This window comes from Nicotiana tomentosiformis, chromosome 9 (assembly GCF_000390325.3).
Source record: "Nicotiana tomentosiformis chromosome 9, ASM39032v3, whole genome shotgun sequence".
Classification (NCBI taxonomy): domain Eukaryota; kingdom Viridiplantae; phylum Streptophyta; class Magnoliopsida; order Solanales; family Solanaceae; genus Nicotiana; species Nicotiana tomentosiformis.
This window is the reverse complement of record NC_090820.1, coordinates 94,235,477-94,262,937: the sequence shown is the minus strand read 5'-3', so window position 1 is coordinate 94,262,937 and position 27,461 is coordinate 94,235,477. Positions and strand designations below refer to the sequence as shown.

At 36.0% G+C, this 27,461-nt stretch overlaps 1 pseudogene; it reads right to left on the bottom strand.

Moving 5' to 3' along the window:
- Positions 1-970: 970 nt before the first annotated feature.
- On the bottom strand, positions 971-5,783 carry LOC104107385 (serine/arginine-rich splicing factor SR45a-like; annotated as a pseudogene).
- Between the last annotated feature and the right edge of the window lie 21,678 nt (positions 5,784-27,461).

Genomic DNA, 27,461 nt, shown 5'->3' with positions numbered 1-27,461 from the left:
TATGATAATCAAGTTTTTCCCCTTTTGCAAACGCATATACGGAAGTGTGCTATTGACAGGACCCCTATTGTCTTCTTTTATTTACTGGAGTTTCTTGTTCCACGGCCTCCAATACCGAGACCTTGGGTAATCTCTTGAGCAACCACCTTTTTGTAGACCTTTCTCCTATACCATCACCCCTCATTAATAACCACATTAAGGCCTCATTTGTTCATAAAAAAAATTCTTTTTTTCAAAAAAAAAAAAAAAAAATTCAAAAATATATTTATCCATGAAATTTTACAAGTTTTTGAAAAAAGTTTGAAAATGAATTTTTCAAAATCAAAACTTTCAGAAAAAAGTTTTTTCCCACTCACAAAACTATAATATTTTTTCAAGTAAAATGCATGTCCAAATGTAATTTTAAACTCCAAATATCATTTTTCAACTTAACTCCAAATATTACTTTTTTCCAAAAATTACATTTTTTATGTCCAAACGCCTACTAAAATATTTCTCCTCTGTTCACTTAAACCAATGGTTTTCAAGAAATTCCTGGTCTGAATCTCTACTTTCAAAGATATATTGATGTTAAGGTGATTCAGGCCAGCAATCAGAATAAATCAAGAGCTAATGAAGTGGGTGCACCAGGTGAAAACTGGCGGTGTGTGTGCTAGTCAAAATTGACGGAGATAACAATAGTCTACCCTTGTCTGCAGCAATTTCAACGTCAATGTGTTGATAGGTGGTAAAGACTTTAGGAGCAACCCATCCTTTTGATGAAAATATCAATTTTCAACCGTTCAAGATTCAGCTGGAAGAAATTTTTAAACCTCTTCCGCCGTAGGAGGTTACTATTACACCCAAAGAGATAAAAAGAAATACAGCATTTTTCTTTCGTCGGCGCAATAGATATGCATGCAGGCATTGAAGATTAACTTGATAAAACAACGGAAGTAAATCACAATATCATGAGTAAGAGAGAAGGCTCTGGCACACATAACCAAGAAAATGACATTGCAAAACACAAATAATACTGACATAAACAACAATATAATTTAAACAGTCAGCTAGATGCTAGCATATCAGGCGCTACAGCACACATACATTCGTTGATTGGTAGCATAAGACCTAAATCTAGTCCAACCAAACTCATAAAGATCCTTACAAACAGTTTTCCCTAGTAATTGGGGTACCAGATGCCTTGTCGGCGTCCTCCTATCTAGCACCACGAGCATAGTTCCTTTCATAAGGGGAATATGACCTGGATCGTTCCCTTCTTGACCTTCCCCCATAAGGTGAGCGCCTAGGAGAATAATCTCGTCCACCTCGATAAGGTGAACGCCTTGGAGATTTTCGGTGCCCGTAGTCATCACGGCCGCGATACCTACCACGGTCACCTCGGTCACCACGAAAACCTTTGACCATAGAAAAACAATCCTTCAGGACATCCAATATTTAGCCCAAAATGACATAAACTAGTAGAAAATGAAAAAAGACTCACCATCACCCCTTGCGTTCTTAAGCCCTAGATAGTGACCAGGCGTTGGAGTCCTCGGACGTTTCCTCCGAGACTGAAAAATAGACATGGTTTCATAATCTGAAGTCTAAAAACTTTCACATTTACATCAAGGAAAAAGATGGAATATCTAGACCAGACAATATACTCCTTGTTTGAAGTAAGCATGAAGATAACATTTCTCTAAAATCCGGCAAAGAAAACAGTTGCTTACCTTCCCCTTACATGCTAGGTAAGGAAGTTGGCAAAACAGATAACTATGTTCTTTATAAATAAGTAAAACAACATGCTAGTCGTACAGTAAAGCAGCTTAGATATTTTGGCATGTTCCATCCAAGCAAAAATTTGTGGGAGACAGAGACCAATGCTGGATTAGATTGTTGATAATGACCGAAGATTAGTTGAGAGTAATTGCTGAGGTTGTATAGATGTTGGACAATATAGTTGCTATGTCTAGTTGATCAGATGCATGTGAAAGCTGTTTAAGCGAGCCATTGGTCAAGCTGAGTGAATATAATGTTGCAGGGGAAGAACAGATCATCTTTGATCGCTGCTGACAAAGCTGATGCAATGTCTTCTGAATATAACCAGAAAACCTCCAAGTTAAGAAGACAGAAAAGCAATCTAAATGGACATGGTTCACTAGCTCAATACAAAGCAGCTCACCTTCTCCACTGTTATGTAGCGGCCTTCAAGAACAGACTGATTTAGGTGCTTAATGCAACGCTCAGCACCCTCAAGACTATCCATCGTTATAAAAGCAAAACCACGAGAGATGCGGGAACGCGGCTCCACAACCAGGAAAACTGATTTCACCTGGTGGATACAAAGTAAAAGAAAACACTAAGAGCATGTTCATATATTTGAGAGATGAACAAAGGGAAGTGAATCCAGCCAAAATGCCACCACACCGCAATTCATTGGTGTACATATTAAAGACATTACTCGTATCATCAACTTAAGAAAAACTAAATAAACAAATAAGCAGTTATTTCCAAGAATATCAAAGAACTTTCTTTGGAAACATTAAAATTACACAAATAGGATTATAAAGTGAATGCAACTTCTGACTCTTGAGCTTGTGAGATCGGTTCTTAGTATGACCAAGTTCATCTTCATGTTCTCTTTGGTTGATAACGTAATTCAGAAAAGAATTATTTTCTACAATTCTTGAACTATTCCTGAGCTAAGAAAATCAGATACAGAAGAGAGAGTGATATTGGGAGCTCCCGACTCTTACAGCAACTCTAACATCATATTATTTCCAATTAATTGCATACCGTTGGTGTTGTGGTAATTGTTCATTTACTCTCAGTCAACTTCAACATGCATGTATTCTCCATGATAACGACAATAAATAAGCTGACAGAGACTTGATCAGATCTTACGACATATATCAATCGAGAAAAAGCAAAAAGAGTAAAAGACAAGAGAGAACACAGGGAGATTGGATACCGAGATGTGCCTATCTGAAATTGGATTATTGTCGATTTACGAAAAGTAAAGCCTTATATTGAGATTTGTCAGATCTACATCCTCTCTAGCTAATTTCTTTTTGTTTTCGTGCTTATTCATGCCTTTTCAGTGAATTGAAATTATTCTCGAAGAAAAAGACCAAAAGAAAATATATCGCAAAAAAGTTTTATTTTGCAGTTAGTGAAAACTGAAAAACCTTCAAAGCTATGAAGTAGGAATAGGAAAGTGCAGAGGAAACCTTTTTTTTAACATCCATTAGGATAGAAATTTGTAGAGCAAAAAAGGATGAATAAGAAACTAACTTGCATACAAGTAAATACCAACCTTTGCCTCCTTTGAGAAATGCTCCTCAAGGTCCCTTTGTGTCACCCTTGTAGATAAACCAGTCACATAAAGTGTGACACCAGGATTAGATGGTTCATCCCTGAATAAGTTATGGAGGAACAAATTTTAGCAACTTACAACAAGATATTAATACAAAGAAAACATAACACATAGGATATTAAGCAGCACTACAAGAAGAAAGACTTGGGCAGAGAAAAGCTCAAGTTCCAACGAACCTCCCATGACTTCTCGACCTTGATCTGGACCTGGATCTTCCTCTTGGCCTTGACCATGATCTAGACCTTGACCTAGATCTAGATCTTGCCTTTTCCTCCCAAGGAGAAGGAGAGCGCGAATACCTAGAAAGTGCAGAAATTACAACAATAAATCAGTTCAATAACAATCATATAAACAAACCGTGTCTTACCTGCAAATGTAAACCAGGAAAATTTAATATTTGAAATAGATGCTACAACAGAAATACTCAGTACTAGCGTGAAATTAGAGAACTCGCTTAAATTAGAAAAGTACAGAAGATGCAACTTTGTAATGGAGTAAATGCTTTTCAGAAATGTTATACTACCGTGATTAAGTTTAAGAACAATTATTCCTCAACCATGAACAAGTTAGGGTGAGCTATACAGTTAAGCTTAAGATTTATGACTAAATACCGAAAAGATAGAGCTTGAATTGTATCTAAGTGAACACCTTCCATCAATCAATGAAACCAGTTATTTTCAGTCAAATCGTAGAACAGTTCCTTGGGGTTTAACCCAAACTCTTCTTTCACTTTGAGAGGCAAAATCAAAGTAGGATTCATCCTTCCAGTACCATTAACTAAACGGGATATACATCCACCCAAAAAACATGAACATGTAAGATAGCTCCAACACAACTACCAGCCAACAACAATATCCAATTAACAAAAATCTAACAACTAATTCAAAACTATTTGCTTCAATATTCCGTATGGTCTACATCTACCTCTTCCTTGAATCTCTCTAACACATTCCTCCACATCATCACAACCGTTGCAAGCCTACGTAAGAGATAAGGATTGCAGTAGGCTGAGAGCAACGTAAAAATAGTATAACTACTCCTCTAAAAGCTAAAGGACCTTAAGAAAGCAAAATGGATGCAAAGGATTCACATAGTTGACCCCAAAAAATTTCATGTCGATAATTCCTTTTTTTTCCCTAAATTTTTTTCAAGTGTGCCTTCATTCACTTTGACCCACGTTAACTGCACTTTGCGCTAAAAGGCCCATGTACACTTTTAACCCCGATAACACCGGCTCCCGATCCACTGGGAAGATATACTAGTCATCTACATAATTAAAAATCCACAGAGTCAATTCTAATCCCTCATACATGACCTTCCTTTTTGACAGGTAAATTAAGAATCAAATTCCAAGAGAACCAAAAATATCGTTTTCTAGTCCTATAGTTGAAGAATCAAGTACCATAGGTGGAATAGATTGAGCTGTTCTACCATTTAGTACTATAGGAACAATTAGGAAAGAACTGGTTTGAAGGGAGAAAGAATGCCAACTTTCTTCTGTCTTGTCATATTACTTCTAGTAGATCTAGATGATAAATGGTAGGGGCAAAGGAAGACGGGTTACCTATCACAGAAAGAGCAAATAGAGAAGGGCTCAAATCTGTGGGAAGCAAGGCTAATAACAAACCACACACTCCCATCTGTGTGTCAAATGAAAGCCATGTATCTTCCTAGACAAGCATCTACCTCGCTCGGGAGTAATAAGATACTTCAATAAGAATTAACCATAGCCAATTCTCCATCAACCAAGTCATCCAATTCAAAGCATCTATATTCAAAGTGGAAAATATATTTTTTATAACCTAGAAATTCCCAAGAGACCATGGTACCTGCTTCGAAACTCGAGAAATCCCCATTCAAGTAACAGGCTTTGTGTGCGATCTTACCACCGGACCAAAACCCTAGGGGGGCTAGGGGCAAAGTAGAAAATACCTTTACATACAGAAAATAACTTTAATATAGCTAAGAAGCATCAAATACAGTAAACAAAAAAAATTACAAAAAATCATCACCCAGAAAACAATTAATAGAACCATTTTTCACTTTTCACGTGAAGAAGTAACCCTAAAAAGCACATTCAGCAGCGAGAAACAGATCAGTATTCCTATCTACAAATCAGAAGTGCAGGCACAGAAAACATCTTCAACAAACATACGAAACGAAGACTAAGGTAAAACGGAGTAAGAGAGAGAAGGTAGAGTACCTTTTTCCAGGAGAATCAGCCTGCAAAGAATCATAAACATCTTCAGCTGTTGTAATTCAGATTTATAAATTCATGTAATACACACACAAGTAGAGAGATAAATGAGAGAAGAGAGAGTAAGAGCACTTGCCATTTCCGCACAGAAAAGCAAACCCTAAATCTCCAAAACGGGGAGCGTGTTTTTGTGTAAGACCGTTTTTGAAGGAGGTCATGCGTTTTAAGTTTGGTCCCATTCCTCTTTTACAGCGAAAATTACAAGAACAGTCCCTTCTGTTTCGAAATAGGTCTATAATAGTCTTTCAAATATACACTTGAACAGATTGGTCTCTTAAATTTATCAAAAGTGAATACTTTTGCTTTCCTTATTTAACAAATTGTGGTTGTTAGATTTATGGAGAACTATACAAGAAAAAGTTTTAATCAGAAATATCATGAACGTCTTGTTATATCCCAAAAATTGCAATGTCAAAAACTAAAACAAACACCGAAAAAATGTCAAAAATAGTAGAAACTTCATCTCAAACAACTGCGCCAGACACCAGAAATATCTAAGGACAGCATAAACTACACATACATATATAAGTTCTTTAATCTTTTTTGTCATAGTTTCTATAAAAAATTAATAATCATTGTTTGTTAAATACTTAACGGATACCAAAATGCTTATTTTAAGCAAACTGATAGAATCAAAACTAATAAATGGTCTTTAACCTACCCCCGATCAAAAGGGACTACCTTTGTTATTTCTCTTCTTTTGCGCATATTTTATGTTTAATTATTATATAACTGCTTAATAATCATACTTCGACCTATATCTACAAGAAGTTTAGGTAAATTCACTTAAATTACGTGTATCGTCTCTGGCTTCTGTAGAATATTACTTGCCCTCCTCTTGACTTCTCGAGGTTGAAATGAAGGATATTATAAGGCATTACTAAGTAATTTGTATCTTCATTCTAAATTATAATTTTATATCAGGGTTAAGATGAATTTTTGAATTAATATGCATGAATTCTTCTAAAATTAAACGATCAAATACATAGTCAGTCACCTAAATTTGTCATGATTTTTCACTTAGACACCTCAACTGAGTATGTTTCCTATTAGACACTCAAACTACCATCAACGTGTGGCTATTGGACACTAAAATCTCAGTCCCAAGAAAAGATCAGCATGTGAAGTTCAAACGTTGCTTACGTGACAGAGTAACCAATTAAAAATAGCCATATCAATTAAAAAAAATTCACCTTGAATTTACTAATCCCCACAACTAATCCTTGGCTCTTCTTCTCCGCTGCCTTCATTCGTTCTAGCGACGGAGTAAATCCCCTCATAGTGTATTGCCCATTTCCCTTCTCTAGTTACCACGTTCTTCGGTGAAGGAGAATAGGATGACTTTACTCCTTTTTTTGTTGGATGTTCCATTGGTCGAAGTTGAGAATTTTATGTAATTTGGATTCAGCATTTAATATACACTCAGATTAATTAATTTTGTTCTTTCAAAAGAGCAGGAAATTTCCAGTCCTCGTTGTCTAGTGAGGATGTTGAAAGAATGAAAAAGTTCATTGATTTATCTTTTCTTAAGGAGAAATTATTGATCAGTGATAAACTTTTTAAATTCATGGATTTGGATCTTTCAAGTGAGGAATAGCCAAAAGTACATAGCAAATGAGAAAAGACAACGGAAAACATAATTCCCCTTTGTAGTCTTTGGGATGAAACACATTAGCTTGGTGCGAAGGTAGTAACTTGCTGGAGAAAAAGTGGGTACGAAATGGGAGAGGAATGAGTTTGACAACATTAATATTTTTGTTTAAGAAGACGAAGACGAGGGACGAAATAAACAGTAAAAGAAAAGTTAGGTCAACAGATTCATATTAGCTTACGCGCTCAAATGTGGGTGAATAACACAACATATAACATGTCAGCGTGTAATGTCCAATAGACACACTTTGATGGTAGTTTGAGTGTCTAATTGAAAATATCGACAATTAAGGTGTCTAAGTAAAAAATCGTAACAAGTTTAAGTGCTTGTCTATGCATTTGGCCAAAATTAAACCATTAACGATATCAAGTTTTAGAATAATACAAATTAGCATGTCAAAAATAATGAGAAGAATGGTGTTTTGCTGTTTTGTAGGTAATGCTCGTTTGAAGCACGTCAAAGAGCTGAATTTTTTTAAATACAAAATTATTCATGTCCAGATTCTGTTATATAAATATGACCAAAAAAAGGACTATATTGTTCTCAGTGAGAATTACGGAAGGACATAGTTCAAAATAAATATATCGTGAAAAAAATTAATTTTATATTGCCGAACATGCGAGCCAATTTACTAGCGCTTCGGCTATCTTATACTATATATTATTTTTTACTAGTAGAAGTACACATTTATTATCACTATTGGAAATTGAACTCTTGTATTTTATAATTGTCGCTCATTTCATCGACCTCTCGGCACACTTATGAATGATTTGGAAAAATTTTAATATCTTAAAAATGATTCGACGAGCTTAACTTTTTTTAAGTTTTACATTCTGTGTCCGATATCTACTTTGGGCCCAACTAATCAAGATTTCTGTCGATATTGTTAGGCTTTGTCATTTGCATGGATGTTGTTAGGCTTGTCATTAGCCCGAACTCGTATTTTGTATTTTAGCTGAATAAATTGACGAGTGTGCAAGTTGCTACTGCTAGTGAGAAATATAAACAATCATGGCAATGGGTTTGTAGTACACAATAGTAGTATGATAGATTAAATTCTAGCTGGAGTTGATCGATTAGGAATACAGATTTAGATTCTAAACGTTTTTTTCCTTTTTTCGTTATAGTTCTTATGGAGGATTGAAGTTTTTCTTAGATCTAACCATCCGATATTCGAAATTTACTAACCCAATTAATTTGATGTTATTGTAGGTATGGAGTGGTAAGAAGAATATTGTAACAATCCGATCGGTTGTTTTGAGCTCTAGCGTGTCGTTTGACGGTTTGATGTCTTTAGTAGCTTCACTTAATGTTCTATGACTTATACGCGTGGTCATAAATGAATTTCGTGAAGTTCGGAGTTGATTCGGATGGAAAATTCTCAATTCGGAAGCTTTAAATTGGAAGAGTTGACCAAACTTTGACTTTTGAGTAAGCGACTCGTATGATGATTTCGAACTTGGGCGTATGCTCGGGTTGAGTATCGGGTGGCCCGGGAGCATTCCGGCGCTTATTGTGGAAAGTTGGCAATTTGAAAGTTTTAGAATTTTCTAAGTTTTGGTTTGAAGTGAACTTTGGTGTTATCGATGTCTGTTTGGGGTTTTGAGACTTGAAATAGGTTCGTATCTTGATTTATGACTTGTACGTAAAGTTTGGCGTCATTCCGGAATGTTTAAGTATAATTCGGACGCGTTCGTCGAAGTTTGAATGTTTCAAAGTTAAAAGGAGGATTTGATCACCGATTCATGGTTTTGATGTTGTTTGGAGTGATTTTAGGCCTCGAGTAGGTTTGTGTTATGTTTTGGGACTGGGTTGTTTAATTGGACGGGGTTCCGGGGGCCTCGGATGTATTTGGGTTGTATCGCGCTCTTATTTGATGTTTCAACATCGTTTCTTTGGACATAAAGGGTAATATATTAATAAAACGACATTTGATCTGTGATTGAATTGAACCATTAGATCAATATTGTAATTACAGAACCATAACAGTAAGAATCGTCGAATTTCGAGGTCGTATGAGAGAGTTATGCTCATTTCCGTGTCGGAAAAAATTGCTGGTTTCTGGTGCGGACTTTGTTCTTCGCGAACGCGAGGGAGGTCCCGCGAATGTGAAGAAGAAAATTTGGGTTGACCGGTCAACGCGAAAAATTACTCTTCGTGAACGCGAAGGCGAAGAACAAAAATCGCCTGGACAATATTTTAAATGGGCAGATCGAGCATTTTAGTATTTTGAGCATATCTTGAGCTCTAGAGCTCCGTTTGAGGTGATTTTCGCGGAGTTGTTATCGTCTCAACAAGAGGTTAAATATAAGACCTTTATTTTGATGTTTTCCATGATTTTTTTGTTGGTTATTATTTTATCCGTATTTAAATTGTAAAAATTAGAGTTTTGAGCCCCAAAGTTATGAGATGGTAAATCCTTGATTTGAGGGTCAATTCATGGACTAAATTTGATGATTTTCAGAATATAAACTATATAAGTTATGGGTAGTAATTATTTTTGATAATTTTCTAAATCCGGATGCGTGGACCCGGGGATTAACTTTTTTGACTTTTCTTGAGGAGTTGGGAATTTATTTCTAATTGATAAATTACGAGTATTGGAGTATATTTTGATTGGTTTGCATGTTGTTTGATTAGTTTCGGATCGTTTGTCATCAGTTTGAGGTGTTAAAAAGGCGTTGAAGCCAGTTATCGGATTTCGGAGCAAGGTAAGTCTCCTATCTAACTTTGTGAGGGGAAAATTACCATGTAGGTGTTATATTTGTTATGTGCTACATGTTGTGGGAGCTACGCGCGTATGAGGTGACGAGTGTCAGTGCGTATGCTAGAATTTCTGATTATACTTAGACTTACGACATACTTTAATTGTATTATTTGCATTATTCTTGCCTGTTCAACTGCTTTAATTTGCATTATGACCTGAGACTAGACTCGCGTAAAGTAATGGACTCGCTATTTCAGATACTTGATAAGCTATTTGTTCAGCCGTAGAAATTGTACTTCCCTTACTGATTTCTTTTGCGTTGTGCGTATCCATCGAAAAGTTTTCTTGAATCTCATAACTTACACGTATATTCGTGAGTGGGGTCAAAAACCCATAAAAGCTTCATATTCTAATGGGATCGGGTTGTTCGCCTCGGCAATTTCATGAAATACTCTTATGGAATCGGGTCGTTCGCCTCGGCAATTTCATGAAATACTCTTATGGGATCGGGCCGTTCGCCTCGGCATTACCACACTCTTATGGGATAGGGCCGTTTGCCTTGGCAGTATCGTAATCTTAGGGGATCGGTCCGTTCGCCTTGGCAGTACCACAATCTTATGGGATCGGGTCGTTCGCCTTGGCAGTATCGTATTCTTATGGGACTGGGTTGTTCGCCTCGGTAGTACCATACTCTTATGGGATCAGACTGTTCACCTCGGCAGTACTACACTCTTATGGGATCGGGTTGTTCACCTCGACAGTATCATGTATCATCTTCTTATGGGATTAGGCCGTTCGCCTCAGCATTTCAATAAAACCACTCTTATGGGATCAGGCCGCTCGCCTCGACAGAATCGTGCAAAATACTTGATAAGAAGTTCGCGTATTCATGAATTTTCCAAACTTGAGATGTGACCATTGATTTGGTGTTGACATTACGTACTCCATTTGAGAGGTATCCAATATTTGAGGACTTTTTGAGTTCAGCTGAAGACCGCATTATTTGCCTTTACCTGTACTCATTGTTACCTACCATATTTTATATTTGCCTACTTTATTATATTTGATTTGTTGGACAACTAGTAAGTGTCAATGTCGAACCCTCGTCATTACCTCTTCGTGGTTAGGCTAGATACTTACTGGGTACACGTTAATTTATGTACTTATCATGCACTTCTGCACTAAATGTGCAGGATTTGACAGGTTCATTTGATGGTCGCTTGGGCGCGGAGGCGCAACTACTGAGGGGACTCTATGGTGAGCTGTATTCCACGCCACGATTTGTAGCACACAGAGTTTCCATCACCATTATTTACTTTATCTTTTCTACCTTGTATTCCAGACATATGATATTTTATTATTGTACTTCCTAGTAGATGCTCATGCACTTATGACACCGGGTTTGGGGGTATTCTGGAATTTGTTTATGATTTTGCTTACCATTGAGACACTTCTACTTTATATCTTACTTTAATCATACTTATGTACAATTTTTGATACATCGATCTCTCTATCTAATAAGATTCATGATTTTAAAAATAATAAAATAAATAATTAAGTTCGTAGTTCACCGTTGGCTTGCCTAATGGCGACGTTGGGCGTCATCATAACCTATAGTGCGTTTTGGGTCGTGATAAATATTGTTATGTAACTGTGAAAGAATTATTACTTATTATAACTGTTGGATATTGAATTCGAACATCGGGTCTCTTTATGTGGGTTGGCCCATCCCATTTGAGGTGAGATAGAATTTATGAATAAAATATCTTCACTAAAGAAGTCACTACACGTATAGGTGTAGTTGAGAGCAGCTAATTCCTTTATCTTTAAAAACTGATTTAGTCTTATTCTTCAGATAGGTAAGAACGAACAATAAAAAAAGAATTACTCTCCCTTGCTCTTTAATCTTATTCTTTCTTAACATAGAAGATTTGGCTTCTTCTTTTTGCAAAACACACAAAAAATAAAGACATTTAGTCTGTGTAACTAAACTTTGTTTTCCAAGAGAATCAAAGTTGGACTTAGGGGTAGTTTTTCTTGGTGGTGATTTTACTCCGCTGCATAACTGGTATATGATTCTAATTTTTGTTCTTACTATATTTATTTAACAGTGATATCAGAGCATTCGTTGTGTATTCTGTTGATATGAATACAATGTCAAATTTTATACGCTTCCTAAAATAAATTCGTTGTTTCTCTATCTTCTATGGATAAACTACTATAAAGAAAAATATTTTGTGAAAGAATCCTATTGCAATTCTAAAACTAAATTGGATGTGTCGGCGTTTGGCCTTCAAACAAGACTACATCTTCATTCCATTCTAATATACTAGTGGTAACAGAAAACTTACTTTGATGTTGTTCTGAAATTTCTTTGGGTTTAATAGAATTTTTAACATTAAATCTGAGAATAATGTTAGGTTAAAGTTTAGACCCCACATTGATTATAAATTTTTATAAAGTATATTTGACTATGTGGGTGTTCTTTGACCATCATTTTTCTGAATAACGCCGAAAGGCTAATACTAAATTATATTCTTTCAGAACTTTGGAATATTTTCTTGTTTGTTGACGACAAAAACAGAAACATAATATTCGACCAATATCAGTTTGTTCTATGAAGACACCAAAATAGTAGTATTTGTAAATAATTGTCTTTTAGTTTTTTTCTTTTTGGTTTGGTTGATATTGTTCAAAGAAGACAAGGTAAAAATAGACATAATTTTTTATTTTGGGACAAGATTATGAGATAGTGAAGGGTTATTGAAAACCAGAATATGAATTGTTACTTATTAAAAGTAATGATTATAAGAACTTCACGACATTCTTAGTATGAAAAATTAGTTTAGTCATAATCCCCCGATTGATATTTTTCTATGAGTTGATTATGATATTTGTTTTCATATTGAATCATAGTTAGCATTCTTATTGTTATCATGTTCCTATTTTAGATATGGCTGGACGGGAACAAACTCGAATTACTCCAAGTGGGAGTTTTCAAATTAAAGCAAGGGGACAACGTAAATGGATGCGTCGTGACATGATTTATTTCTGTAATGATTCAGATTCGAAGTCTGAAGTCATCAGGAGTGTTCTAAGGGCGAGGCAAAATGAGTTAAGGGATCGAAGTAGGGGTGTTTAAAACCGAACCGAAACCGAAGCTTAATGGCTTATTGGTATCGGTTTAACGGTTTAACGGACGGGGAACGGATTGAATTTTTTTTATTAACGGCTTATCGGTTTGGGGGCGGATTATTCAATTTTCTTAACGGATAATCCGTTAACCCGTTAAGAATATATATATATATATATATATATATATATATATATATATATATCCATATATATATTAAATAATCAAAAACCCTTCTTCCACTTCTAGTACTCTATCTATTACTAATTTACTATTAGACATTTAGTTATAATTTACTATTCCAGTTAGTTACTATTAGATAATTCTGATGTCATGTGTTATACCCAGTATTCTCTTCTATTTCTTCTGATAGTTATAAGTTGTTAATAGGCTCATCCCCACAGATGATTCTACTAGGAAATACGCTAGAATGTAGCTCTATATTTCTTCTATTTAGCTCTCTTCTTAGGTGCCATATTCTATAGACTGGAATGTAGTCTGCTGAGCATAGGAATTTTATTTTGAGTCACAGCGGTCAGCAAACAATTCGATAAACCACCCGATAAGAGCTAAACTGATACCAATCCGCCTGATATCTTATCGGGTGGCTAGCGGATTATACATTTAAAAGCCGATAACCGATAAGCCAAACCGTTAAGAGTAAATAACCGCCCAATCTGCCTGATAAGCAGCCCTAGATTGAAGGGCTGACCGAACATAAGGAGAAGAAATTTAGGGAGTTTAAAAAATTTAAAATGGGTCCTGATGCTTTCATTCTTGAACATGTACACCTTTTTTCAGTTAAAAAAGGCTTAATTGTTTAATTACATTGAGATTACTGATTGAGAAACGTTAGCTATTTTAGCAGACTCTCTTCGATAGTCTTAGGGTGAAGTTTTAACTGATATTTGTCATGATATTTGGTTGAGTGCACTATTTAGCGAATATGTGCAAGAGTTAGTATTCTATTAGTATTTATATGTCCTAGCAATATGTAAATTGTTATTATGTATTTTATTTTAATGAAATTTAATTTTTATTGTTTGTTTCACCAGTTACATATATAATTTATTATTTTATTTTGTAATGGATTGAGACTTGAAATGAAACACACACTAAGAATTGAATTTTATATTAATTAAAATATTTAGATATAGATGATGAATGAAAACGTAGTGACCTTTCGATTATATACTAAATTTAAAATTAATATTATAATTAAGTTGCTTGAGTGTGTAATCACATGCATAAATTGATTGAAGTATATATTAATAAGTTAAACCTGTAATATTGTCTCTAATAACAAATATGGCATCGAAAAGTATCATTGCTGACTTGAACAGTGGTGATAAACTGAATGGTGAAAATCACGACATCTGGAGTTGTAAGATGTGGTATGTACTCGAAGAGCAAGATGCTCTTATAAGTTTTAACTATGTTATGATCACCCAGAGGAGGGTAACACTGCTCAACATATGAGGGATCTGAAAACTTACAATATTTGAAAGGAAAAAAAATCACTGCACGTGAAATTATTGTAAGTTCAGTTACTGGTGATCTCATCTACTAATGTGAGTAATATACTATTTCTCAAGCCATGTGGGCACTAAAGAGGCATATGGTGGTACAATTGTGACTCGTCATAGAGAGATGACAATCAAGTTTGACATGTACAAAAAGCGTCATGATCACACTGTCAAGCAACTTCTTAGGGTGATGTCAAATATGATTGCTCAACTCAAATGTGCTGGTCATGTTCTGTCACGGCCCAAACTCCCTTTGTATAACGTTGTGACGACACCTAGTCCCTATGACTATGTAAGCCTAATAAATTATGAAAAATAACAAAACGAAAGTAAAACTTGGCAACTAACAGTAGTGGATAACTGAATAACTAGTAACAATACCGCTCGTCATGTACAATAACCAATACTCTATAAATACACAGTCTTCCCAAAACTCGGAACATCATAAGTCACAAGCTACAAAAAAAAATATCTTTATACACTAGAGTCTAATAAAAGGAATACAAGAAGTGTTTGACATAGGGGAGGATAGAGGGGGACTCCTAGGTCTGCGGACGCGAGCAGATGTACCTTGAAGTCTCTGGAATAGCAGCAAATGCACAACTAATAGCGAGGCTGGTATAGTGAACCTGGATCTGCACACGAAAATATGTACAGAATAGTAGCACGAGTACACCACAATGGTACCCAGTAAGTGCCAAGCCTAACCTCAGTCGAATAGTGACGAGGTCAGGTCAGGACCACTTGTAAATAATAAATAAGGCAGGAGAATATACAGTATAATAAGAGACTAGAATTTAACAAAAGAAAATACAACAAGGCAGCAGTACAACACAGAGGGGTAAACAACAGGGGATCTCCCGAGATACCGTCTTGTAGTCCCAAAATAAATATAGAGGGAGAACTCTCGAGGTACCGCCTCGCAGTCTCAAAAGTAAATATGCAGGAAGAACTCCTAAGGTACCGCCTCGTAGTCTCAAAAGTAAATGTGCAGGGAGAACACCCGAGGAACCGCCTCATAGTCTCAAAAGTAAATGTGCAGGGAGAACTCCTGAGGAACCGCCTCGTAGTCTCAAAAGTAAACACACAACTCAAACCGATAAATACAACAATTAACAGCAAGATTTCTACAGCTATACTGCTAAAGAACAAGGAAAAGCAGAAAATCAACTAGGCATGCTTCACAAAATTCAAATAAGCAGTTAAAGCACGTAGACATGCAATATTAGACTAAACAGGATAACTACACATAAATAACTCAATTAAGAATGAAAATAGACTAATAGTCATTTAAACGGTATAACTCAAATTAAAGAAAAAACAGGTTGCTACTCAGTAAACTAAATCAAGTTTTACAACAAATAACATGTGTACGTACTCGTCACCTCACGTACATGGCGCTCACATATCACAACAGTACCAAATCCTAAGGAAATTTTCCCCACATAAGGTTAGGCAAGCCACTTACCTCGAACCAAGCTCAATCAATCGGTAACAATGCCTTTTCCACGAATATCCGAATCCGAATGGCCCAAATCTAGCCAAAATCAATTACACACCATAAATACAACCATAAGAAACTAATCTAATTAATGAAATCAAAGCTAAAGCAAGAAATTAGAAAATCACCCCAAAAAGTCGACCCGGGTCCACGGCTCGGAATCAGGTAAAAGTCACAAAATATGAACACCCATTCACTCACGAGTTCACTCATACCAAAATTATCCGAATCCGATATCAAAATCCCAATTAAAAACTCAAAAACTTAGTTAAAGAATTTCTCCCATTTCCCCCCAAATTTCTCAACCTAATTCCTTAATTAAATGATGAAATCAACTATAAATTAGTGGAATATAACCATAAATGAGTTAAGAATCTTTACCCCAATGTTCTCTCTAAAAAATCCTTGAATTGTCACCTTAATCCGAGCTCTCAAAGACCCAAAATCTAAATGAGATCAAACCCTCAAAATTTCCCCTTTTCTGCCCAGAGATCTTGCACCTGCAGACATCTAGTCGCACCTGCGGAAATTCCATCGCAGGTGCGGAAATGACTAAAAGGGTTGGGTTCAATTCTGCGATGAGGTGGTTGCACCTGCGCGCCCGCTTCTGCGTTCCTTTCACCGCTGCTGCGAGTCCGCTTCTCTCTGACAGCTTCTGCGGTCCCGGTTGGGCAGACCCGTAATCGCTTTTGTGGCTCGATAGCCGCTTCTGCGGTGCCGCACCTGCGGCCCAAAATGCGGAGGTGCGATTACACCAGGTGCAACAACTTCAACCAATCCAACACATTTGCAAATGATCCGTTAACCACCTGAAATCAACTCGAGGCCCCCGGGACCTCAACCAAACATACCAATAAGTCCTAAAATATTATACGAACTTATTTGATCCCTCAAATCACATCAAAATAATGCTAAAAACACGAATCACCCTCCGATTCAAACTTAATAAATTTTTAAACTTCAAACTTCTAAAACTGATGTCGAAACCTATCAAACCACGTCCGATTGACCTCAAATTTTGCACACGAGTCATATTCAGTCTTACGGACCTACTCCAACTTCCAGAATCGGAATCCGACCTCGATATCAAAAAGTCCACTACCGGTCAAAATCTCCAAAAAATCGACTTCCGCCAATTCAAGCCTAAATCAGCTACAGGTCTCCAATTCACAATTCGGACACGCTCCTAAGTCCAGAATCACCCAACGGAGCTAACATAACTCACGAAACTCTATTCCGGAGTCGTTTTCGTACAGTTCCAACTACAGTCAAAAATCCTACGACTTAAGCTTTCGTTTAGGGACTAAGTGTCCCAAAACACTCTGAAACACAACCAAAGCCTCCCGACAAGTCACATAAGCGCAAAGAGATACGGGAAAAACAGTAAACATTGGATCAGGGCTATAACTCTCAAAACGACTGGCCGGGTCGTTATATGTTCTCTCTGATGAGCAGTAGGTTCATGCATTGATCCGGTCTCTTCCCAATAATTTGAAACATTCGAAGGTTAACTTGACCCATAATGATAACATCAAAACTTTTGCTGATGTTGTATGTCATGTGGAGCTTGAAGATGAACGACTTGGTGTTGCTAAAATTGTACCTAGTGTCTTTGTGGTAGAATCAAGTGGTACAAAGAGATCAAGTTTCAAGCGTAAGAGAAATTAAAAAATAACAGAAAGGGTAAAGATCGGAGAAGGATTCTCCAATAAAAGAAACAAGCCAAATTCCCAGAAAGGAAAACTGTTTTACAAGAAGAAAGGCAAGAGTAAGATGAAGTGCTACAATTGCCAAGTTTCAGGTCATTTTTCTAGTGAGTGCACTGAGCCAAAAAAGATAGTATTTCAAAATGTATCTCTAAGTGATATATATGTTTCTAGCACTATTTTACTAACTGAATCTTATATTGTGTGGATTGTAGATTCAGGGGCCGCCGACTATGTGAGCCGTGATAGAGAAGATTTTATAGAGTTTTGTCGATTTTCACCTGGATTAAGGCATGTATATATGTGAAATAATTCAAAGTTTGAAGTCAAAGTTTTAGAAAAATCTAGTTTTTATTGAACTTGATGGCTCTGATACCACTTGTTCTACTCTAAAAGATATTTTTTTTAAAAATAAAATAAGTCACCATTTGTGAGCACCTAATTTTTTATAAAACTCGAGTTTTATACTTTTTAATATTTAATATTTTTTGGGTTCAATCTTGATATTTTAACTTTTACGTTATTTTTATTAGTATGCTTTATTAGAGAATACGTAATATTTTTAACACAATCTACTACTTAGAGGTCTGGAAAATTTATTTTTAAGCACAGATGAAATCTAATAAAATTACATTATACCTTCATTATACTATTTCTTTGTCCCATCACCCACTCACTACATTATTCACTTGTCACATCCCATCCCCTTTCACTATTCCCTTGTCCCATTACCATCTTCTTACACTCTCTCTGCATTTTTATTATTTATACACCCACTAAAATTTCAGTCAAAACTCCACTCACAAATTTCACTAAAATTTCAGCCAAAACTTCATCCACAAATCCCACTAAAATTCCAGCAAAAACTTTATTCACAAATCCTAATAAACCCAGCCAAAAACTCCCCAAAAATAGTCTGAATTTCAGCAAAATAATAACTGAAAAATAGCCCCTCAAACCCAGCAAAAAGCAACTAAAAAATGCCCCAAAATCCAGGTCCAAACCGACCCAAAACGTCACCCGAACTAAACCCAAAATCGGCTGAAAAACAGTCACAAAAATCAGCAAAAAACCAGTTCTCTCTACCTTAAAACAACCCCAAAAGCACAGTTGAAACCACCTCTGAACTCCAGCAAAATACAGCCACGAAATCAACCAAAAATATCCGAGAACGCTGCTAAAACAACAACAAAACGACCCAGAAATAACACCTCAAACCGCCGTCAAAATTGTTAGAAAAATAATTGGATGAAATAATCTGGCTTCGATAGTATAATTATTGTCCTTAAGGAATTTAATTTTCCCACTATGTTGCTACCTGATAATAGCAGAATTTCTTAGAATTTTACAAAGTCTCAAAAATTTGAGTTTCAATAATTAACTCTAATTTCCCACAAGAACAGAATACTTGTGAGTTGTAGAAAATACGTAGAAGAGAAAGAGATATAAGTTTTCAGATGATTTTGTTTTGGAGATGATATGGGTATTAGATCTTTCATTGAGCTTGATAGCTCTGATACCACTTGTTCTATTTTAAGAGATTTGTTTTTCAAAATATAAAATAAGTCACCATATGTGAGCACCTAATTTTTTTACAACACTCGAGTTTTTATCTTTTGTTATTTAATATTTTTTAGGTTTAATCTTGATATTTTAACTTTTACTTTATTTTTATTAGTAGGTCTTATTAGAAAATACATAATATTTTTAACACTTTCTACTAATTAGAGGTCCGAATTTTTTTTTTATTTTTAAGCACGGATCAAATCTAATAAAATTACTTTATACCTTCTTTACACTATTTCTTTGTCCCATCACCCTACTCAATATACTATTTTTTTTGTCTCATCACCTCAATCACTACATTATTCACTTGTCACATCCCATCTCCTTTCACTATTCCCTTGTCCCATCACCATCTTCTTACACTCTTTCTCTATGTATTTTTATTATTTATACACCCATTAAAATTCCAGTCAAAACTCCACCCACAAATTTCACTAAAATTTCAGCCAAAACTTTATCCACAAATCCCACTAAAATTCCAGTAAAAATTTTATTCATAAATCCTATTAAAACCCAGCCAAAAACTTCCAAAAATAGTCTGAATTCTAGCAAAAAAAGGCTCCAAAATTCTGCTCCAAGCCGACACAAAACGTCACCTGAACTAAACCCAAAACCAGCTGAAAAACAGTCACAAAAATCAGTAAAAAACTAGCTCTCTCCACCTTAAAACAACCCAAAAAAATACATCTGAAATCACCTTTAAACTCTAGCAAAATCCAGCCACGAAATCAACCAAAAATATCCCAAAAATATTGCTAAAATAGCACCAAGATGACCCAGAAATAACAGCTCAAACCGCCATCATTTTCGCTGAACAACTGTCAAAATTAAAAAAATAATTGGATAAAATATCTGGCTTCGATAGTGTAATCACTGTCCTTAAGGAATTTAAACTTCTCATTATGTTGCTGCAGGAATAATAATAGAATTTCTCCAGAATTTTACAAAGCCTCTGAAATTCGAGTTTCAACAATTAACTCGAATATCCCAAAAGAACATAATATTTTTGAGTTGTAGAAAATAAGTAGAAGAGAAAGAGATGAAAATTTTCAGATGATTCCATTTTGGAGATAATATGGGTATCAGATCTTTAATTGAACTTGATGGCTCTATTACCACTTGTTCTACTTAAAGAGATTTTTAAAAAAAAAAATAAAATAAGTTACCATATGTGAGCACCTAATTTGTATACAACACTCGAGTTTTTTTTCTCTTTTTTGTATTTAATATTTTTTAGGTTTAATCTTGATATTTTAACTTTTCCGTTATTTTTATTAGTAGGCTTTATTAGAAAATGCTTACTATTTTTAATAGTTTACTGTGAGCACCTAATCTTTGACCATGCTTGAATATTTTTCACTCATCTCACCTATACCACACTTCCCACTCCATATTTCCCGCTCTCATTTCTCATGCGTATCCACACTCCACTTTCCCATGTCCCCACTCCACTTTCCCACTTTACTTTCACACTTTGTCCCCCACTCCATGCCTCCACTCTCCCCTCGTAAAATCCTCCCCCACTTTCAAAAACAAATGGACAACACACACACACATACATCTCTATAGGAGACATTTCACAAATCAAGAAAAGAGCAACGAAAAATTGAAAGAAAAAGGAAAGCATTTTTCAGGGTGAAATATATTATGGATAATTTTATTATTGGTAAAAAAAATTAGAGTTCTTGAGTAAAGTTTTTTTATTCGAGTTTGTTGATGTTTGTTGTTTCCGGTCGCGGTTCTCGATTTTCTATTCCTCTGTGTGATTTTTCGAAATTGAAGTTGTACTTACAATAAATTTTCATTACATCTACTAAAATGATCTTGCTTATTCAAGGTGAAGTACTACGTTTTCTTACCTATTCTAATATTTTTAGTATTATGAACTAAAGTTTTGTTGACGAACATGTATGAAATGTGTTAAATTTTATGTTCCAGATTCCTACGTTATGGACCTTATGTTACTAAATCTAATTTGATTGATTTAAGTTGTTTAAATGATTATAATGAATAGCGGGTTTATTAGAAAAAGAGTTTTTAGTTCTAGTAAAGAGCATGGGTAAAAAGAAATTTCATTAGTTTCTTTTGTTTCAGAAATGTTTGAACCTAAAATGTTGATCTTCATTTGTTTTAGCATGAGATATGTTCGTTTAATTCCCTAAAGCCTCTCTTAGTCCCACTGTTTGAGTTGATGAATTTTTTTTTAGTCTTTCTATATCGATAAAATTAGTATCCATGCTCTTATATATTAAATGATTGTAATTGTAAATTTTACAAGTTATTTACATAAATAATATGATGGATAATTCTTTTTATTTTATTCCAGTGACGAATGTTTGCATAAATACTTCTTTAAAGTTTCTAGATTAAAAGAAATGATTTATTGTAAAGTAGGTTTTGTTTAAATTGAAGCATATCAATAGGAAAGCTTCATCATTTTGGATTTATCTTCCCTACTAATTGTTTTTCTCTTACTCATATTTTATTTTTAAAGACTTTAAAGTCACAGTGTTATAGTTAGTCAATATTTATTTCTTGTTTCTCTAAATAAAAATGTAATAATATTAATATGTTTTAGCATATGAGAAAATTAATTTTGAGTTTGATAAATACTTTATAGTTGGAATGATGTTACATTTGGGCGAACTGCACATTGGTGTAAATTCAGTTCTATTTCAAAGCTGCAATTAGTATAATGCAAAAATGGTTATTTCCTACTTTTGTCTTCTTTATTATTTATTTATCAGTGCCATATTTAAATATTTGTGTTAAGATTGGGATATCTTTACTTATGTTGAAATAGGGTTCCCGCGGAATATATTAATTAGGCCTAGATATTATTTTTAATTAATGTCTATTAGTAAAAAAATAATAATGATAAGTGAGGAAGAGATCTGGGTTACGAATTAACTCAAAACCGTTGCAAGAAATAAAAAGAGTGATAAAAACAATTGTGAGGGAGCGAGATGAGTTAGGATCTAATTCAAGATTCGTTGTATGCGATCACTGACCACTTGAGTCTGCTTCGCAATTGTGAAGTTTCTGGTCGCATTTGCAATGGTGGAATTTTCACATTTACGATCTAAATGTCGTATTTGCGATGTTCACAATTGCGAATAAGACATCGCAATTACGACATCTGTAGGTGGGTAAAAGAGGGGAAAACGAGACTTAGCTCATTTTACACCATTTCTCAACTCTAAACACTCTAGAGGCGATTTTTCAAGAGACTTTTCTTCCCAAATTCATTGGTAGGTGACTCTAATCTATTTTATTTTAATTACCCATTACTTTTTATGAGATTTCAACATCCAATTTAGGATTTCGACGGTAGAAATTAGGAATTTGGGTAGAAATGGGAATTTTTGTAAAATTAAGATTTAGACCTCAAATTGAGGTCGGATTTCAAAATAAATCACATAACCGGGCTCGAGGGTGAATGGGTAATCGGATTTTGGTCCGAACCTCGAATTTGACCAAGCGGGTCCGATGTTGACTTTTGTTGATTTTTTCAAAAAATGATCAAAATTGAACCTCTTTCATTAATGGATAGTTTCTAAAGCTTATTTTAAATCATTTGATCGATAATTTGCTAGATCTGGTTGGTTTGGAGGCTTGTTCAAAAGGCAAGGTTGTGGTTGATTGATTGCTTGAATTGCGGAGTGAGGTAAGTGTTAGGTCTAACCTTGACTTGAGGAAATTAGGGAACCATGAACAATGTATTATGTGAATTATGTGGGAAAATGACGTATATGTGAGGTGACGAGTGTATATACGCCGTCATGATACTTGTTTCCATGTTTTCGTTTATTTCATGATATGTCTTTCTTCATGCGTTAATTGTTACATGCTTTGTTTGACTTCTATGTTATACAAATAAATGGAACATTGAATACGCTAGTATGCTTTAGGCTCGTGCTAACTAATCAATCATCGTGATTATGTACACGTTCACGTGATATAATTATGATTCTAAAATAAATCAAAGTACGAGTTCACACGAATTTGGCAAAAACAATCTTAATAATTAATAAAGTGCGATTAATTGTGTACACGTACGCATGGCATGATTTTAGTGCACTAAATAAAGTGGATTTACACATATGCGATCCGTTTCAAAGCATTAAAAGTTAAAACGCACACAGGTTCTAAAAATACGTAATTAAATAATTAATTAAGCCAGGTGTGATTAAAGCGACCGTGCTAAAACTACGAAATTCGGAAGTGCCTCAGACCTTCTTCCGGGTTAACATAATTCCTTACCCGGTCTCATGTGTTCGCAGACCATAAATAGAGTCAATTTTCTCGATTTGGGATTTTAAAATAAATCGGTGACTTGGGACACCATAATAAATATTGCAAGTGGAGACTCTAATTAAATAGATAATAATTGAAAAAACTCGCTATCTCCTCGGGAAAAAGGAGGTGCGATAGCTCTGGCGACTCTGCTGGGGATTCGAACCCAGAATCTATGGTTCAGGATTCGGGCTTGTAATATAATCTATACTTGGCTTTCTTGATTGTTGCTATTACTATATTTGTGGGCCTAATGTGCTAATTGCCGCTCATTTACCACTTTGATATTATTTGAACTGTCTTCCTACGCCTCTTTTCTGAGTCTTCTAAAAATATAGTGCACACGTACGCGTGGGCCACTTTTCTGTTAGAGGTCGTACCAAATAGAACAAGGTTGGATCAGCAACTAGGCCGGATAGACTTTTATGCTCCTGGTACATTGCCCCCACCTCGGCTCGAGCTGTCCGCTTGGGTAAGCCATGTCTAGAACACACCCCTAGGTTTTAAACTTAGAATAACATAGTCTCATGTCGGATCCCTAGTAGGAACGTTTGTTTGCATCACATGCATTTGACTTTGGGGACTCAACACATGGGTTGGGTCCATCTAGGACATGTTTACCCGAAATAAAAGACCATCCTAATGCATCTTACGTGCTATTTATATATTTATTTGTATCGGCTTGCATATTGATCGACCAGGGAAAAAAATCAAAAGAAAAATCAAGAGTGAGGTAGGAGAGAGAAATTTGCCCGGTTCTGAAAATTCCGGTATTTGGAAAAGTTCCGAAACTCTGCCGAAAATTTTGAAAAAAAAGAAGAGAAAGTCATTTCCAAATGAGTCAATATCTTCAAAAGCATGTTTTCCCGGTTGTGTCAAAACTGACCGAACTACGCAGGTCTGATTCTCACCGGATGTGAGATACGTAGGCAACCTACATAGGGTTCGGCCTTATTTTTGCAAAAATAACCAAAAATAATAAAATGTGTCCGGTGCTTTAGTCAAATGAGTAAGCCTACCCAACTTCGGTTACATCCCGAGCCCTTTTTGCCAGAATAGCCTTAGAACATCTTCAAAATTGTCGAAGGGTTATTCTCGCAAAGAACGGACATGTCTGTCAATGGGTCATCACTTTTTCCATGAAGTGCCCTTCCCCGGCCTCAAACTTTATTTGAAAGTGTGCAGGGGCCATTGTTGCAAAAATAGCCACCTTTTGCTAATATTGCATAAATAGCTACCATCCTTTGATTTTTCCTTAGAAAATTGAAAACTTATTTTGCAAAAGAGTCCACTGGTTTGTCTTTTGAACTAGTGTCAACCCTAACCCTAACCATTCATAGGTACAAAATGAATACTGTCCAGAACCCGCCATTAACTGTTGTAGAGCAGGCTCCAGTGCAGCTTCAAATGTGGTGGTACGACTTGGATAAAGATGATCGGGACCGGGTAACAAAGCATTTGGGGTGTTCTTATAGATATTATGAAAGTCAAACCGCGGGATGATCTGATTAAGTCCTTGGTAACTTTTTGGGATTCCGTCCACAACGTCTTCTGCTTCTCAGATTTTGAGCTTACTCCCACTTTGGAGGAAATAGCCGGATATTCTGATTTCGGTCGGGATTTGACAAATCAACAACTTATATTCCCACGGTCTCTCTCTGTTCCTTGATTCTTTGATCTCCTGAATATTAGTAAGCAAATCAGGAAAAATAATATAGACAAAGGATGTTGTTCCTTTTACTTCCTGTATTCCAGGTATGTGCACTCAAATGGGTTTGAAATACATGAAAAAGGCCTAAACAACAAGCAAAACAAGGACACCTGGAAAATTTATCGTCGCTTTGCTTTCATAGTGGCGTTTCTGGGAATTATGGTCTTCCCAAATGAAGAACGGACAATTGACTTCCGCATGGCCAGAATTACGCAAGTCCTCACTACCAAAGAAGATCACACGCTTTCTCCAATTATATTGTCAGACATTTATCGAGCTTTGACATTTGTGTAAATCCGGGGCAAAGTTCTTCGAAGGGTGCAATATTCTGTTGCAAATGTGGTTGATTGAGCATCTTCGCCATCACCCCAAATTCAGGAGTTACGACCCGAACAAGAACAACTTCATCGAAGGTTACGAGGAAAGGATAAAAGATTACAATTCTCCGAAAGGGGTTAAAGCCCGGATATCCCATCTGAGATCTTTAAAGGCGAGTCAAATTGAATGTACTTTGGGATGGTTCCCGGTAAGAGAAGTCATACACATGACGGCTACCAAATACTATTTGTTGTTGATGGGTTTGAGAAGTGTCCAACGGTATGCACCGCAGAGAGTTCTTAGACAGTTGGGAAGGTAGCAAGTGGTTCCCGAAGATAAAGATTTGAGTGCCCAAGTCATTGAGCTACACCCAGAAGCTCCACTCCCCGAGACTTTAATCCAACAAATTTGGAATGGTTACCGGTACTTGAAAGATGATGCCCAGGTTCCAGATCCCGCGAGAGGTGATGTAGACCCAGGTTATGCTATATGGTTTGAGAAAAGGTCTCGCGTTGATGATGAGCCCAAGCCCGAAAGGCCCGCCAAAAGGCCTCATATTCAGGCTTTTGATGAGAAAATCCGAGAACGGTTGACCTGGGGAGAAAAGGAGAAGGGATATCAATCAACCATTCATGCCCTAGAAGAAAAGGTGAGAAGCCTCACATTTGAGAATGACTTACAGGCGCAAGAAACCGAAGGTGAAAACAAAAGGTTGACTAGTGAGAACGAGGTGCTCCGAGCCCAACTCCGGGAAATGAGGATAGCTGCTGGAACGCCTATGAGGAGTGAGAGGGATGAAAAGATCATGGGCAACTTAAGACGAAAAGTGCACGATTATGCAATCGACCTGACAAAGGCCGAGGAAGATCTGGCAAAAGCTCGAGCAAAGTTGGAAAAAGGTGCTAACGAACGGGCAAGGTCATCACACCAGTTAAAGCATAGATATGATAAAGAAGTCATAATTTTAAAGAAAAAGCTGGCCACCCTTGAAAATGAAATGGTTCAGCAGACAAAGTACTTCAAAACAGAAAGAGAACATTGCTATGCACTGATTTACCAATTAGAAGAGAGCGTGTTGCAGTTGCAAGACCAAAACAACACAGCCATGCAGGTGCTAGAAGTCCGTGCACAATAAATCAGACGCTTGCTCCAAGAAAAGGGTGTCATTAGAATAATAATCAAAGAAACAACTGATTGCACTGCAATGAAATGCCATGAATGTGAGGGTATGACAAGATCTATATTTTTTGCTTCAGTGATGTCCTTCGCTCGCCAGGTGATGGCCAATCTAGAGCTCCTCTAAGAAGATATTGCACGCAGGCCCGCGCCGAGACCGACTGATGTCCCGCGGGCCCCCGGAATAGCACTTGAGTCCCTTCCGTATTCTTGATTTTTCGGCTATTGAATATGTATTTTACTTTTTCTCGAGTCTATTTGTCCTTTTGTGCATGTCGAGTTTGTTTGTTATTTTGTTTTGAGTCTGTATATTTCCCCTTTTTAGCCATCAGTACCTTCAAGTCTTTTTAATAGAAAAAACCAAAAATATTTTATTAATGAAAATTTTAAAAAAAATCCCAAAATACTTTCTTTCATTTTGCATTTATTCCGCTGAACTACATAATGATCTGATTCATGCGGCGACATGATACGTAGGCAACCCACAAAAGGTTCGATCAAAATATTTTTCAACGATTCTAAGATGAGGGATAATAATGAGGCGCGAGTAAAAAG